Raw genomic sequence first — 16,571 nt, forward strand, 5'->3', positions numbered from 1 at the left:
ATGTCATTGATGACATCACATGTCTGGCTCCCTCTTTTTTCCTTTACTGACATATGTAGGCCAGTAACAGTCAGAAACAAAAAATTCAAAGAGTACTATATTTGTAGACTTATACTTCAAATATATTCTCACAGTAATTTACTTGGGGTTCACTCACAGCATATAAAACATATATGTAGGGGAAAACACAAACTTCGAAGACAGCAATGTTTTGTATGTATGAAGATGATCAGTAAGGTTATCATCCCTTTTTTTATAGTACTGCTGTTTTTTTTATTACTGTACTTTCCCTGGATATGCTCATATTTGTATACATTGTATTCACACTACTTTCCTTAGGGTCCAGTCACATTATGTGATACTTGCACATAGGGAAGTAGTAGCTTTAAAGCAGCGTAATCATTTCTGTACATGAAGATAATCAGTTAGGTTATAAAGATTGTTTGGTAACACTGCTGTTTTTTGTTTACTTCATTTTCCCTGTATATGCTCATATATCTATGTGTTGTTGTTTGTTTCGGTTTTGTTTGCAATATTGCAATTATGTAGTAACTTGGTTTTATTAGCTACTTATTAAATGTTTCACAGTACGCAAAACTCTAATAAGAAAGCATTTATCATTTTATTGTTGAACATGGCAAGATTATTAATATTGCACCTCTATCATGTATGCTCCACACAATGCCTATGTTTCTACATGAGTATTTTAGTATACTAAAGAACTTCATAATAGAATGCTAACACTGCATTGCTTAATGCACTACGTACCTTATGATATTTATTCCAATGACCCTTGACACTTTTATATCAACATTATGAGAACCCCTTGTACAGACTTTTCATGAAAAGTAAATACACATGTGATGTCATCAATGACATTTGTGATGTCCTGGTTGTTAGTCTTAGCAGTGCACGGTGGTGGCACAAGTTATGGTAGCTTAGCTTACCATAACTGGAGAATTTCAGTTTTTTTTTTGGTTTTACTTGGAGCCATAACCTCCTTTTAACAACGTTTCTTTCTGAATTTCATAGGTTTTTAGTAGCGCAACTTAGCCATAAAGTCCCTTTAACAAAGTTATTTTACTGAATTTCATAGGTTTTTAGTAGCACAACTTAACCATAACGTTCCTGTAACAATGTTTTTTCACTGAATTTCATAAGATTTTAGTAGCGCAACCTTACCATAACACTCCTTAACAAAGTTTTTTCATTTAATTTCATAGGTTTTTAGTAGCTCATCCTAACCATAACACCCCTTTAACAACGTTTTTTCACTGAATATAGATATAGATAATATAAATTTGATAAATATTTACTAAGATTCCCTTAGTTTATATACATATAACATAGAAAATACTGAACCCCCTACCTGTGCTAGTGGTTCTGATGTCCGCGGACTATGTGCATGTCCGCGGACGGACTCGGCCAACATTAATACTACCAAAAACTCAGGGGGTATCTTACATTGTTGTATTATGCAATAGAAACACTGAACAAGTTCAAAAAGCAGCACATAAACACATTACATTTAATAATAAATAAGAAGTGGAAACTGTATATGTAAGACATCAACCGTCCATTTAAATAGTATATGCACCAGAATGGAATTTACCAAAACAAAATAAATATGCCTCCAACATAATTACCTAACAGAAACTGCACAGCAAAAAGCAACAGCAGACCTACACATCAGTAAGAGCAAAACTCACCAAGAAGCTAGTACGTACACTATATTTATTTTATATATTTATAAACGTTCTGTATTAGGTACACTAAAACTAATATTTTTTTTTTTTACACAGAAATGTCCAGTACTTTGGAATGGCTGGAAGAAAATTTCCCACGGGATGAAATGAGTGAAGACAGTGATACTAATGGTAGACACTAAATTTCTCTATATAAGCCAATTAATAACCATTACTTTATGTGTACTTAACACATTTTTTTTTTTAACAGACCATACAGACACTAAAAGTAATATACCAAGAGAGACGTTAGAAAATCCTCTGCAGCGAATGGAGCTAAAAATGGATATGTTAATGAAAAATGTCATTCTTTTAAAACACTTTGTGGAGGACCACATAAAAGAAAACATTAAATATCACTGTCCCACATGTACCTGTCCCCCTCTCCCAGCCAACTATCCCCAAACCCTCCCCAGCAAGAAAAACATTACGATAAGGCTTCCATCTTTTCCTCCCCTCCCATCCATCATGTCCAAACCCCTATTTCCCCTGTATTTGTTTCAGTTTCTGCTTCCCCCTCTCTTTCATAATTTGTATACTGTTATACAATAATAAAATATTAAGTGTGTTGTTAGTATATTCCTTTGTCTTATTTAAAAAAAAAGGTAGTTAGGGTGTCTGCGGACAGCGTGGCTGTCCGGGATGTCCGCAACTAACCAAAATGGGGGTGTCCTAAGGACACTATACTTGTTCGTACTGTTCGCAATCAAAATGGAGGTGTCCTTAGGACATACAAGATGTCCGCCTGTCCTTAATTAACCAAAATGGGAGTGTCCTAAGGACACTATACGTATTCGTACTGTTCGTAATTAAAATGGAGGTGTCCTCAGGACACACAAGATGTCTGCCTGTCCGCAATTAACTAAAATGGGAGTGTCCTAAGGACACTATACCCGTTCGTACTGTCCATAATTAAAATGGAGGTGTCCTTAGGACACACAAGATGTCTGCCTGTCCTTAATTAATCAAAATGGGAGTGTCCTAAGGACACTATACCTGTTCGTACTGTTCGTAATTAAAATGGAGGTGTCCTCGGGACTCGCAAGATGTCCGCCTGTCCGCAATTAACCAAAAAGGGGGTGACCTAAGGACACTATACCTGTTTTCACTGTTAATAGTCAAAATGGGTGTCCGCAGGACACTAAGGGGGTAATTCATAGAATTCGGCGCACAAGTGGCGCACGCGGCTGGTGCACAGAGTGCGCGCGCGGCAGTCTGCTCCAGCCGCGTGCACCAAAACCCATTTAGGCGCACAGCGTATTCATGGAATCACACATCCATAACCAGCCGTGGCCCAGAGTGGCGCAGATACTCTGCAGCAGCGCCAGTTACGCCCCCAACCCCGCCCCGTGCGCCAAAGAAATCGCACAAATCCAGTACCAGGCGCAAAGGCCAGTGGACCAGCATACAGCCCCCCAACCATGAAATCGCGTGCAAAACTCCCCGCGCACACCCCAGAATACACGTACACCGCTCTTGCTAGGCCAATAGCGTGTAAAACTCCCCACGCACGCCCCAGAATACAAGTACCCCGCTCGCGCTAGGCCAATAGCGTGTAAAACTCCACGCGCACCCCTCGGACTACACGTCCCCCGCTCGTGCAAGGCCAATAGCATGTAAAACTCCACGCACACCCCTCGGAATACACGTACCCCGCTCGCACCAGGTAATTTGCATGGAAAAAGTCCCGCCTGTGGTGTGGGATGCCTGTGGGGCATGGGGAGGGTGGATGTGGTGCCTGTGGGGCATGGGGAGGGTGGATGGGCTGCCTGTGGGGCATGGGGAGGTGGGCATGGGGAGGGTGGATGGGCTGCCTGTGGGGCATGGGGAGGGTGGATGGGCAGACTGGGTGAATTTCGGGGGTGCGCGGGAAGTGTCACACACGATAGGCCCTGTGCGAGCAGGGTATGTGTTTTTGGGGGGTACGCAGGGAGTTTCACATGCAATAGGCCTAGTGCGAGCAGGGTACGTGTATTTGTGGGGTATGCGGGAAGTTTCACAAGCGATAGCCCCTGTGCAAGCAGGGTACGTGTATTTGTGGGGTACGCAGGGAGTTTCACACGCGATAGGCCTAGCGCGAGCAGGGTATGTGTATTTGTGGGGTACGCGGGGAGTTTCACACGCGATAGGCCCTGTGCGAGCAGGGTACGTGTATTTGTGGGGTACGCGGGGAGTTTCACACGCGATAGGCCCTGTGTGAGCAGGGTACGTGTATTTGTGGGGTACGCTGGGAGTTTCACACACGATAGGCCCTGTGCGAGCGGGGTACATGCATCCTAGGGTGCGCGGGAAGTCATACACGCTATAAGCCTTGGGCAGCGGGGTACGTGTATAGTGAGGGGTGTGCGTGGAGTTCCACACGTGATTTCGCTGGGCGAGTGGGGTATGTGTATTCCTGGGGTGCCCCAACGCGAATTGGGAGTATTTGTCCTCCCAGGTGCGCCCTCTCCCCCCTCCCCAGGGCCTGCAGGCAGCCCACACCACAGGGCACTACCCTGCACCCCTGGCCATGCCCCGCAGGCAGCCCATCCACCCTGGCCATGCCCCCAGCCAGCCCACCATGCACAAGTGAGCACCGACACATGTCCCCCTGCACCCCCACCCAACCGGCAGTGACGGGCACCTGCCAGCAGGCCCCGATTCATGTCCCCCCACCCACTCACCCGCCCAGCAGTGATGGGCACCTACCAGCTGGCCCTTACTCATGTCCCCCAATTTCCCCCACCCACTCACTCACCAAGCAGTGATGGGCACTTGCCAGCAGGCCCCGACTCATGTCCCCCCCACCCACTCACCCACCCAGCAGTGATGGGCATCTGCCAGCAGGCCCGACTCATGTCCCCCTGCACCCACACCCACCCAGCAGTGATGGGCACCTGCCAGCAGGCCCCGACTCATGTCCCCCTGCACCCCCACCCACCCAGCAGTGACGGGCACCTGCCAGCTGGCCCTTACTCATGTCCCCCAATTTCCCCCACCCACTCACTCACCCAGCAGTGATGGGCACTTGCCAGCAGGCCCCGACTCATGTCCCCCCCACCCACTCACCCACCCAGCAGTGATGGGCATCTGCCAGCAGGCCCGACTCATGTCCCCCTGCACCCACACCCACCCAGCAGTGATGGGCACCTGCCAGCAGGCCCCGACTCATGTCCCCCTGCACCCCCACCCACCCAGCAGTGACGGGCACCTGCCAGCAGGCCCCGACTCATGTTCCCCCACCCACTCACCCACCCAGCAGTGATGGGCACCTGCCAGCAGGCCCCGACTCATGTCCCCCCAACACGTCATCATCATGGCTCTCATGGCCACCCAAATCCCACTGCACGCCACCCCTGCCCAAAGAACCAACCAAGTATTACACACACCCCACATTGAAATGGCCATTACATAAAACAACCCAAATGGCATGTATGTACATCAACACATGTCCGTCACACACACACAATGGGTGTCAGTGAATGTGAAAACCCATGTCGTGACATGCATGAAACCAATGAGAGTATACCACACATTGAAGTATGAAACAAAAATGTATTCAACACAAAATGTTGTGAATCAAATGAAAACACACAATAATGGAAATTAGAAATATAATGCTGCATGTTCCAAAATGAGAAAAAATATGAAATCAGAATCCAAAAAATTCCAAATGAAAATGTGTCCAAAGTCTCCGTCCAACAAAGCAAATCCAAAGGGAAAGAAATAAGTAAAATCCATTGCTCCATGGTGAAAAAATAATAAAATGACAATGAATCCACTGTTCAACTATATACAAATAACAAATCCAGGGTCCATGAGCCCAACCATTGAAATCAAACCTACAAAAAAAACTACCTAATAAAGAACTATCTACAAAAAGGTGGGGCATAGTCCAACCGCCCCAAATGAAAGAAAAACATAAATGAAACCTAACACTAACTAACTATATACAATGGCGGCGGGCAAGTCGTACGGCTCACTTGCTGATTTCCTGGGCCAGGGCATCATCGAACTCCTGTTCTATGTCCTGGAGGCGGGCCTGTTCACTGGCCTCGAGGTCTCGCAGGGATAATGCCATGTTCACATCCAAATCCCTGAGAATTCCCTCGAGCCACTCAGCCCGGCTCAGCGCCATGCACATGGAGTTCTCGGCCCTGGCCATAGTGAGCCGTGTCTCTTCCGCCCGCCGCCGCTCCGCATCTATGGCCTGGCCCAACCGCTGCCACACAGAAGACACTCCCAATCCAGGATCCTCCTGCCCTCTGGCCGATGCCTGCCCCTCTGATGTTGATGTCCCCGAGCCATCATCGCTCCCACCTTGAGCCTGCTGCTGCCGTGCATGTCCCCTGCTTGGTGATGCCTGCACGACCTCCTCCTGCTGGGGTCCAGTTGTTGTGATGGCCACCCCTGCTGGACCTCTGACTCCCGACTGTGGCAGGGCTGTGTCCTCTACCAGCCTGGCCGCTGGGTCAGGGCCAGCTCCACAGGGTGCCCGGGTGACACTTAAGCAGGAAGATGGCACAGAGGACGACTGGCGCATAGGGGGTTTAGTTGAGGAGGGGGTCGGTAGATGCTCCAGCACACGGAGGAACCCAGCACCGGTGATCCCTCCTAGCCGGTCGCTGCGGTCTTCGAAGCATTCGAAATGACGTGCATTGTCCTCACGAGAACCCTGCACGTCACCCCGAATGTCACGAACACACAACGCCACCCCAGCCAGGACAGGCTGAACACGGTCCCGGATTGCCACATCCGCAGAGACAGGAAGGCCAGTTGTTGTGCGGCTATCCCCTCCCTGAAAATGGGTCTGGACGAAGGCATCCCTGCTGGCGCCGGATGATGCAGTCACAGGATTGGGGACAGAATTACACACAGGCACCTCTGCAGTGGCCTGTGCTGCCTCCTGTCCCTGCCTCTGGACTGCACCACTAGCACCAGTGGAATCCCCCTCTCCAGGCCCTGTGCGTGTGACTTCCACGGCCTCCTCCTCAACCAAACCCCCCACCAACCTGGATGACTCCGTGCCATCTTCCTCCGTAGGCCCCTGTGGGGTCTCAGCTGACCCTTCTGCTGCCGAGGAGTCCACCTCCGACCTCTGCCTCTTGGACCTACCCCCAGCAGCTGCGGACGCAGCACTTGACTCCTCACTCCCCGAAGAGATGTCAACCTGGGAGGGCAGCTGGGCCTTGCGTCTCCGGCTGGCGGTGGGATCCCTGCCGCTGTGCTCCACAGCACCGTCTCCGCCCTCTTCATCAGTTGACACTGCAGACAGGGTGAGACAGAACACAGGCATCAGGGCAATGTACAATGGTCTGATACACACATGACAGTTGCAGATGAGTGGTAGTCGCAAACTTCAGACATGGCATCACACACCCCAACACACATGTAATTTCAACTCACACACATGAGCAAAACAACAGGAATGTTGCACCAGGCAGCACCATCCACACACAAACAATAGCATGAGTAGCCGAAGGTGAGCCTGACGTCACATGCAACAAGGGGAGTGCCGAACACATGCACTCACGCCACCAGACATACATGCATCTGTACATCTCCACCACCTGTCACAGTGATAACATCGCCATCCATGTCATGTCTGGCAATCAGCCTCCTACATGTCAGTGTCATATACACACACATGCACATGTACATAGTGCAGATACATGCAGGTGGAACCAGCATCCATGTGTGACACCACAACCATGCCACAGTACATACACAGAAATTCACAAATGTGTGCACCCACACCTGCATTTGGCCAGCATGCTCACCAACACATACACCATTGATGTGTCTCACACATGAGAGGACTCACATGTGGCAGGTTCACGTCCCTGTACATACACATCCATACATGGCCCTACAAAGACATATGTGCAACCTGCACACTCCTGCCACACCTCAACACGCACAGCATCCAATCAGTACGCATGTACACTTACCGCTCGACTCCAGACGGGTCTGCCTCTCAAGGACTTGGATGTGGAGCGCTGGGTGTATACGTTCCAGGACCCTCATTTGGTTGTTGGTTAGGCGGACCCAGCACCCCTCAGCATCCGTTGCCTTCAAGAGGCGCCGGGCCTTGTTGAGGGTCCTGGACCTGAAGTCCTCCCAGCGCTTCCGGACGTGTTTGATGTCGCAGGCTGCCACCTCCTCCACGTTGATGGCAGCCACGATGTCCATCCAGATCCTCTTCCGTCCTTCATAGTCGGCGCGAGAACTTCCAAAGAGGGCATCATACTTCCCCAGGACTTGCTCCACCAGGATACCAACTTCATTGGCACTGAAGCTGGTAGCCCTCTGCCGCCCTGCTGGGGGGTTGCCACTGGTGCCAGATGGTGTTGTGTCCGACATGGCAACCACCGAGGCAGGTGTGGGTGGGCAACTGGGACCTGGGGCTGGGCTGTGGAGCAATGGTATCCCAGTCGGGAGTCTTCTGTTCCAGCAGGGGTGGTCACAGCAACTGGACCCCTGCAGGTGGCTGACGTGCAGGCACCAAAGAGCAGGGCAGGTGTTTTGCAGGCAGGCAGGCAGCAGCAGATGGCAGGTGGGAGCGTGCTCGAGGCTCTGGGGGGCGGGAAAATGGCCTTCTGGGCAGGAGCATGGTCTTCCGTGTGTTGTCGCGTGGCCATCTTGATACGGAGTGATTTGGCACGTGAAAATAGTGCACGTCAGCGTGAAATTCGAGGAAAGGCCCTTAGCGTGTAAACGTGTCTGTGACGTTACACGCGCGGGCGTTTCCCTCGTGACGGATGCATAGTGATGCAGCACGTGAAATAACAGCACGTCAGCGTGTTAATGCGTGTAATTCGAGGAAAGGGCCTATGCGCGTAAGTGACGTGACATGCGCAGGCGTTTCCTTCAGCACGGGTTAAATGTGAGCGGGTCCCGGCAGTTCGCTGTACGTGCCTTTCGTGGAGACCAACGTGTGTGTTGCTACTTTGTGTTGTTTCACGCACCATCATTACTTCACAGCGGATCAAGGACGTATCTCTTCTTTTGGCGGGGGTATTGGCTATGCATGTTTTTCATTATCACGCTAGTCTGATGGTGAGTTGCGCACGCTATTTTTCCCACTGCGGGTGCCCCTGTGTATCGCGTACCCATTTTCGAGGTCATAGTAGCCTGCGTGTCCCACGCATACGTGTTTTTCGTGTCCCTGGGTGCCACCGCGTACTGCGGGAGGTTAATTCCACACACGTGGGGTACCGGGGTGCGTGCACGCTTTTACTGCAGTTTTGGGGTGCCTGAGCGTTGCGTGACCCGTCAATTCATCACCGGGGTCACATACAGCCTTGCAGGTGCAGGGGTGCTTATAACATCTTGAATCCCACCCCCTTCACCCCAATTGCCCAGGACAATTGTCGTGTACACCTCCCATTGTCACTTCTCCATCTGTGCTGGCACTACTCCATCTGTGCCATGGTTGGGAGGCCACCAAAAGTGAGGGGCGCCTCAGCTGGGCGTACTCCTCGTGGCGGGCGTGGTCAGGGACGTGGCCGTGGTGACCAGGGAGTAGGCGGACTCCAGGGTGTTCAGGGTGGCTGCAGAGGGGGAAGAGGCAGGGGTGCGCCAGCGCGGGACGATGTTGTGCCACATGTTGGTGCAGTCATGCCACCACCCCCTGCGGCCCTGGGAGATGCAGTTCTTGCATCCGGCACTGGCGCCCGTGTGACCCGGCAGTCCGTTTCATCGACTGCCACGGGCCCAAGGGTAGTGGTAGCTGCAGGTGCAGCTGTGGACACCACCACCCAGGCTCAGGGTCTGCCAGCGCAGGCTGCGTTGGCACTTGAAGGGTCCATGGAAGATTTCCAACAGGTCAGGAGGGACACAGTAGGTGCACGCAGGGCTGCCCTGACCGAGACATGTGTCCCTGGGGCAGTAATGTCATCTGCTGCCCCGACCAGCCGGGTGTTGGCAAGTGCAGGGGCAGATGCTGCCAACAACACCCCGGTTGTGAATCTACCAACCAGGACAGTCGCGGTCAATGACCCTGGCACAGCGGATGTTGCTGCGCAGGGTCCATTCCAGGGCACCCAGCAGCCACTGACGCAAGTCAGGCCTTCGGTCATCCTTCCACCTGCCACTCCCTTGGTTCAATCCACCGGTGCTACCGGCCATACTGATCAGGGCGGCATTCGCCAGCCAGGGCCCGCACCACTATCCAAGAGGAGTAAGGTTGCATCTGCAGCACAGGCTGGGACCCCAGACACAGCCAGGGCCTCCTGCACGTCAAGGAAGAAGCCTTTCTGTGTGCAGGAACTGGACTTCCTTGTGGACTAGGTGCAGGGCCACAGACGTGACATGCTAGTGGCGCCGAATCGTCAAACTATGGCTGCCCATCGGAATACCCACTGGAAGCATGTTGCGGATAATGTGAGTGCATTTGGCCATGAGGTGTGCACAGGTTCCCGAGTGCAAGAAGCGTTGGATGACCTCAAACGCAGCGCTAAGGCCAAGCGTGCCTCTAATTACAGCATGACTCTGGTGACTGGCGGTGGGCCACCACCTGAGGAGGAGGAGACCTCACTCTGCACGAGTCACTCGTTGCGGAGTTCATACGAGCAGAATCGGTCGAAGGAGTGGGAGAGATGCAGGACTTTGATGCCCCGTCCAGTGAGTGTTGTTGCGGGTATGTCCAGCCCATGTGTGGTTTGGCTGTGTGATGTGTTGTGCTTGACTGCCACTACATGCTATGTGTACATGGTTCTCATGTGCTAGTCATGCAATGCTTCACTGATGCGTGCTTGCTGTGCAGGATGGGATGGTGGACATGTAGAGCAGATGGGGACTGTCCTCATCACCACACTTGCACCCTACTCACATGCTAGTCACCCAGATGCCCATCTGGTCCATGCTCCAGCTCACTGGCCCTTCTGCATGTAGCCAGGGGTGTCTTTCCTCTCAGCACTGGGACTATGTCATTGCATGACTGACGTACATGTGTCCTCTGCCTGCATGCGGGTACTCCACGTAGGCATGCCCCCTTGTCCCTCCACCCCCCCTGCGCCCCAATTACACCATTGCACTGGTGTGCATCATTTTGGTGTAGTGCAATGGCCTGTTCAAGCCTCCTGTGTACATGCTAACTTCCACCAGCCAACCTGTCAGACACATGCATTGGGGTACATCCTCTGCCCTTCATGTAGGGTGTCTCACTTGGACTGTGCAGATGGTAGATGCTCCGCAGGGACATCTCACTTGGACTGTGCAGATGGTAGATGCTCCGCAGGGACATGAGTGCCCATTCATGCTCCGTGTGCATTCCATGCATGCCCCTATGTGTCCTTCACTGGATAATGATTGTAGTACGTGTCCCGGATGATCAACATTCCATGGCATTTCTTCAGCCATCCCATGCCCACTCTGGCCCAGTCCTGCATCACACACATGTTTAGGGTCTCACAGTCTGTGTGGGGCACAGTCCTCCTCCAGTTTCAGGCCCACTGACTCTGTCCAACTGGTGTAGTGGCTTTTGCACACATGGGTATACTACTGAGGGTTCGTCATGTGTCCTGCTTACTGTCCCATCATCATCTGCTGTGTTGTCAGTTGACTCAGATTATGCCATTGATGCTAGTCAACACTGTCTGCCAATACACAGGTCTCTGGTCACCCCTTTGCTACCATGCAAGGCATCCCTGCATTTTCACTCAGGGGCGGGGGGGCGTTGCTTGTAGCCATGCAACCAATTGCATGCACATTGCACGTGATGCCTGAACTTGCCCTTGCACTGCCTTCATGTTTTTTGATACACATCATGAAGTACTTGTTTATGTAGATAGTGAGTAACGTACACATGTTCTGCACTGCATCAACTCACTTCTGAGCCGTGTAACAACGTTCTACATGCCTACTCACTGATGCAATGTCAAATTGGCCAGGCATGCATGGCAGGTTCTCTTTTGTGTGTGACATGTCTGCTTCATGTGTTGGCTGTCCGTGTGATGTCCTTGTGTGTGTGTGTTAAGTGCTTCTAACATGTGTACTAATGTTTTTTTCTCTCCACTTTTCAGATGATGACGCAATGGAGCCAGAGGATGGTGTTGTCATGCCAGGCACATGGGTTGTTATCACAACCGCAACCCGGCACAAGTGGGGGTCGTGGGGTGGTAGACCACGGGATCCCACACATGCTACAGACCATCTTGTCTTTGGCTGGCAATGAGTCCAGCCCAGATGACCACTCTGACAGCCATGTCGAGTTGGATGTGCATCAGGTCCATACGTCAGGGGTGAGTGATTCTGATGTGGACACTCCTCTGTCTGCGACACCTGCACTGCCAGGTGTCAGACAGTGGTGGGACTTCTGCCTGTGGTGGATTGGGACGCAGGGTCACCCTCCACACCAGTCGCTGATGTGCCTGGGGCATCATGTAGACAGGGGCATGTAGTCGTGCAGCCGCGGGCGGTGCCAACCCAACGAGGACTCCCGGTCCTTGGGTCCTGCAGGTGTCAAGCCCAGCAACGCGGTGGTCGTGCGCCACCGAGGTATACTGAGTGGGAGCAAGACATGACTGCCAATTCAGAACGGCAGGGGGCAGCACTTAACATGGCTGTGAGCATGGAACGTGTGGCCCAATGTGTGCTCCCCCCTGCTAGGCAGGTGCTTCTCCAGCGGCAGGCGGCGCAGTCCACGGCCCGCTCGCTCAGGCTGGGCATCGGGGCCTCAGACAGGGCACACCAGGCTGAAATGTTGTCTCTGCGTCAAGCAATTGCTGCTCATGCAGAGGCACACATGAAGGCCATGGAGGGTGAGTATGCGTCCCTCAGATCCACTCTGGGTCTCCTCCTGATGTCCCAGAGGGTGCAGTCAGAGGAGAGGTTTGAGCAGCTTGAGCGTACCATCTCGGCTGAGCTACGTGCTTGCCGGGAGACGCATCAGTTGGCCAGCCAGACCACGCAGGAAGAACACCGTGTTACACGTGTTACCTTGCAAGAGGAAGCATGTGTATCACGGGAGGTTCTACATGCAAACCTGCGTGTCATTGCCGCACAGAACCTGGCTCCCCCGTCCGGCAGACTTGCTGCCGACGAGGGGCAAGCTGCGCCTAGGCGTGGTCAGGCTTCTGGCCCACGTCCTCCTTTTCAGGATGAGGCAGACTCAGGCGACAACATATCTCCCACATAGGTCGTGGTGTGCAAGCGTTGAGCCCATGGAGGTTTTTTTTTGTCTCAACATCATCACAAATGGGTGTTGAGGTGCACCCTGTACCTCCCCCCTCCTGGGTGCCCCCCTCCCGGGTCGTATGTGGCCATTTTTGATTTTTGCTTTTAGTTTAGTTAGTTAATATTGACTATTTGATAGTTATTTTAATTAGGTTATGTAGGTTGTTCATTGTTAGTTTAATTAGTTAATATAGTTTAATATTGTTTGTCTATTGTGCATTCATGTGATGGTGTGGTGCTTTGTGGCTTTTGAAAGCATCCACTGTCTGTTCCAGCTGCGCCCTTCAAGCTTCTCTCGTGTATGTGTTTGCAGCTTGGGGTCCTGACTCACATAGGCCACTCCTGCTTCCCTTATCCATGGGCTCGCTAGGATGGTTCAGTGTAACAATATATTACACAAGGGCTTTGGACTTTCCTCGTAACTGTGGCCTGTCTGCTGCTGTACTACTTGTGTTAACACCCCTAGTGGGGATTGGTTGCGTTTTATCCAACCCATGTCTGTGATCAATTTGGGTGAGTACGTGATTGATGTTTCCATTAATTGATGTGGATTGTGATGTATGTTATTTTCTTGCCTGTATATGTGCTTGATGCACTTCATGCTGTAGACAGTAGCCTGCACCCTTGGCCTGTCAAAGTGACATGATGGTGGGAGGAGTTTGGATGTAGGTCTGTGACCTGGACCAGGGACAACCAGCATGAAGACACACACACAGGGAACTTTCCAGCCTTATTAATTTATTTTATGCCCTTTATGCCCTTTCTGTAGGAAGATGAGCCTCCAGACTACCTTTGCCAGCAGACACAGGGACAAATAATCCAGAAAACTGGCCACGTTCGGTGGTGCAGACGTGTGGATGTGCACGCAAGCAGAGGCACAGGGCTTGTGCCAAGACGTCCGACAGAAGCACACGTGTTTCCAGGAGCTCCAGGCAAGGTGAGCAGCACAAGGGCCCACACCGCAGCCAACCTTCCACCAGGCCACTTGCACATGCATGCTAAGTAGCACCAGTGGGGGGGAGCTTTGCCAGGCATTGTTGGTGAAGCACACAGTACAGCTGACATGCGTTGAGGAAAAAATGCCAGTGGCTTCACAAGTTGTCAGGGGCACACTCATGGGCCATCAAACATATCCTGGAGTACCCCCTGCTCCATTGAAGCATAGTTATTAGGGTAGTAGCGCTCCTAGCCAGATACTGATACAGCGCACAAGGACATCCAGCGAGGCACAGACTCGTTGGCAGTGCATGTCATTTGCATGTGCAAATTGCCAGGTGCACTACCTATTGAAATCTGCGGCTGCCAGAACACAACTTGTACTGAGGTTGCACCTTGCTATACACGTCTAGCAGCTCACCCAGGGACCATTGTATCATGTGTGATTCTTGACCCATTGGTCTTCCTTTTCCCGCGTGGCCACATGCGCCTGCCTTACTGCATTGACAGTGTATGAGCCATCGGTGGGCCAAGCTAACGTATGAGTACAAAGCAGCAGACAGGGGTGTTTGTTTGTGGAGAAGTCACTTACTTTGGGGCATGGATGGGGTTGTGTGTGTGTGTTGTAAACACACATTCAGATTAGTAACTCACGCTCTCTTTGCAGCATTGAAGTGCTCCTGCTACCGGACCTGAGAGTGCGCAGGCAGGAGGCCAGCACTCACCCCAGAGATAAGTCACTCTTTGGCTTGCATTTGACTAATTTGGTACAGTGTGCATGATGAACATGTTTTCTCTAATTGAGTGTTTTTGTGAATAGTTGTATTTTGCCTACTTTCCCTTGCAAATCCACATCCACTCTCCTGCCCCTCTTTCCGGTTATCCTGAGAACCAATGCCTGTCCATGCAACATATCCCTGACCCTCCTTCCCCGACGGGGTCTCAGAGACCTGTGTAAGTTTGACCTTGCAGGCACCCAGACCACAGAGGGGGTGGTTGGTTCATGCCACACCTGCGCCTGGACACCGGAGCTGTGACACTACCTATCAGTTTTAGCATCATCATTGTATGTTATGTACTGTAAATGGTACCCATCCTGTTGGACCATTGTTCAACTGTGCTACCTTGGTTGTTCTATCATTGTGTTTGTACATGTGCTTTGACATTTCTTGCTACTTCAAGTCATCTACTGGAGACTCTTCCAGGTTTTTTTGGTGCCTACAGCCTTTTTCCCTGGTTTGTGGGTTTGCCTACCTGGAGTTCTCTGCGATTTGGTATTTGTACCAGTCAAGTTGGCCTCTAAGGGGGCTGGACCCTATTTACACGCAAGCTGGAACATGGAGACCAAGGGGTAGGGTGATCCTGTAGCCAGGTAGACTGGAAGGAAGAAGGCTACATACCCCAGAGACAGTTGGTCAGAAGGTCACGGTGATGTGTAAGGGAGGGCCTTTTGTTGTTGGACAGTTGGCTTGGCCTACACTGTTTTGGGCACTCTGACATTGTAATTGTGAGGTACTATGTACATAATGTGTTGTGCTGGTCAATGCCTATTCCTGTGTTGTCTTTACTTTTCAGGTGTCAGGGGATTGGTGTGGTTTGACATGCTGGGGTGTTCACATGGCCAATGTTCACGTGATGTGTACAGGACACTGAGGGTCACTTGATTTCACATGCATATATTGAGTGCATGTCCCTAATGACACACACAGTTGCACAATGATCCACCACACGTACAACCACCCTTCCATGGCCACACAGATTGCATTCTCAGGCCCGCTGTGTCCATGCAACACATGATCTATTACCATTTGGGTACCCTGTACATGAGTCATTTGGTTATAGATTTGATTAGTCTTTTTCATGTGATGCTCAAGGTGTATCTGCAACATAATGGCTGCTCAAAGTGCTGTGTGCTGAGCAGTGCGTTGCAGGAGACACACACAGCACACAGGATTGGGAGTCGGGATTTTGCCATGCCCAATGTGCATGTGAACGGGCATTCAGTGTTGTGTTCATGCTATGACTGTTGGAAAGCATCTGTGTCTGACTTTGTATGTGTGGGAGGCTGTTGGTCAGTCATTTCATCAGATTCAATGTCAGGCATCATTGTGTCATGCCAGTTTTCATTTATGACATGTCACTTTGTATATTATTGGTCATGTGTTGGCCTTTTCCTATTGCATGCCATGTCATCGTGTGGCAGACAAGGGTGATGTAGTTTGGGAGGGTTTGGGTGACATACCAGGGATTGTGATGGCCTGTTTTGCAGGGGTGTGTGATACACACCTTGCATGTGTTCCTTTTGGTCACACAGGATTGGTTATGTTTAAGTAGGTAGGGATGCACACAATGTAGCACTTCCGTGGCAACATTCTCAGGTTGGTAAGGTTGTGACAGTTGACTGTCTCTTTGTCATCATCGATTGTCACCTGGTATGTGCCAGGACTGTGTGCACTCCGCATGGGTGGGAGTTTAGGTGAAGAATGTGGCCACAAGCTTGGTCCGGGCTGCCTCGCCACGTGCCCTGTCCCCTCCCATGGGCAGCGCCTGTGCCTGTGGTTGGGGATGTGGGGGCACCACCATGTCCACCAGTACCTCCTGCTGTGTTGCAACATTGTGCAGGACACATGCTGCCACAATGATCCTGCACACGACTGGGGGTGCATGTAGTAGCTGCCCACCAGAGCGGTCAAGGGAGCGGAAGTGTGACTTGAGCACTCTGAATGTGCGCTC

The 16,571-nt window shown here is 51.3% G+C and overlaps 1 protein-coding gene across 1 annotated transcript in view; it reads left to right on the forward strand.

The window, feature by feature from the left end:
* Positions 1–16,571, forward strand: part of SLC12A4 (solute carrier family 12 member 4) — a 1,569,223-nt gene that overhangs the window by 195,440 nt on the left and 1,357,212 nt on the right. The window lies entirely within an intron of this gene.

The sequence above is a fragment of the Ambystoma mexicanum genome, chromosome 1q (assembly GCF_040938575.1).
Source record: "Ambystoma mexicanum isolate Mex_15411 chromosome 1q, UKY_AmexF1_1, whole genome shotgun sequence".
NCBI lineage: Eukaryota > Metazoa > Chordata > Amphibia > Caudata > Ambystomatidae > Ambystoma > Ambystoma mexicanum.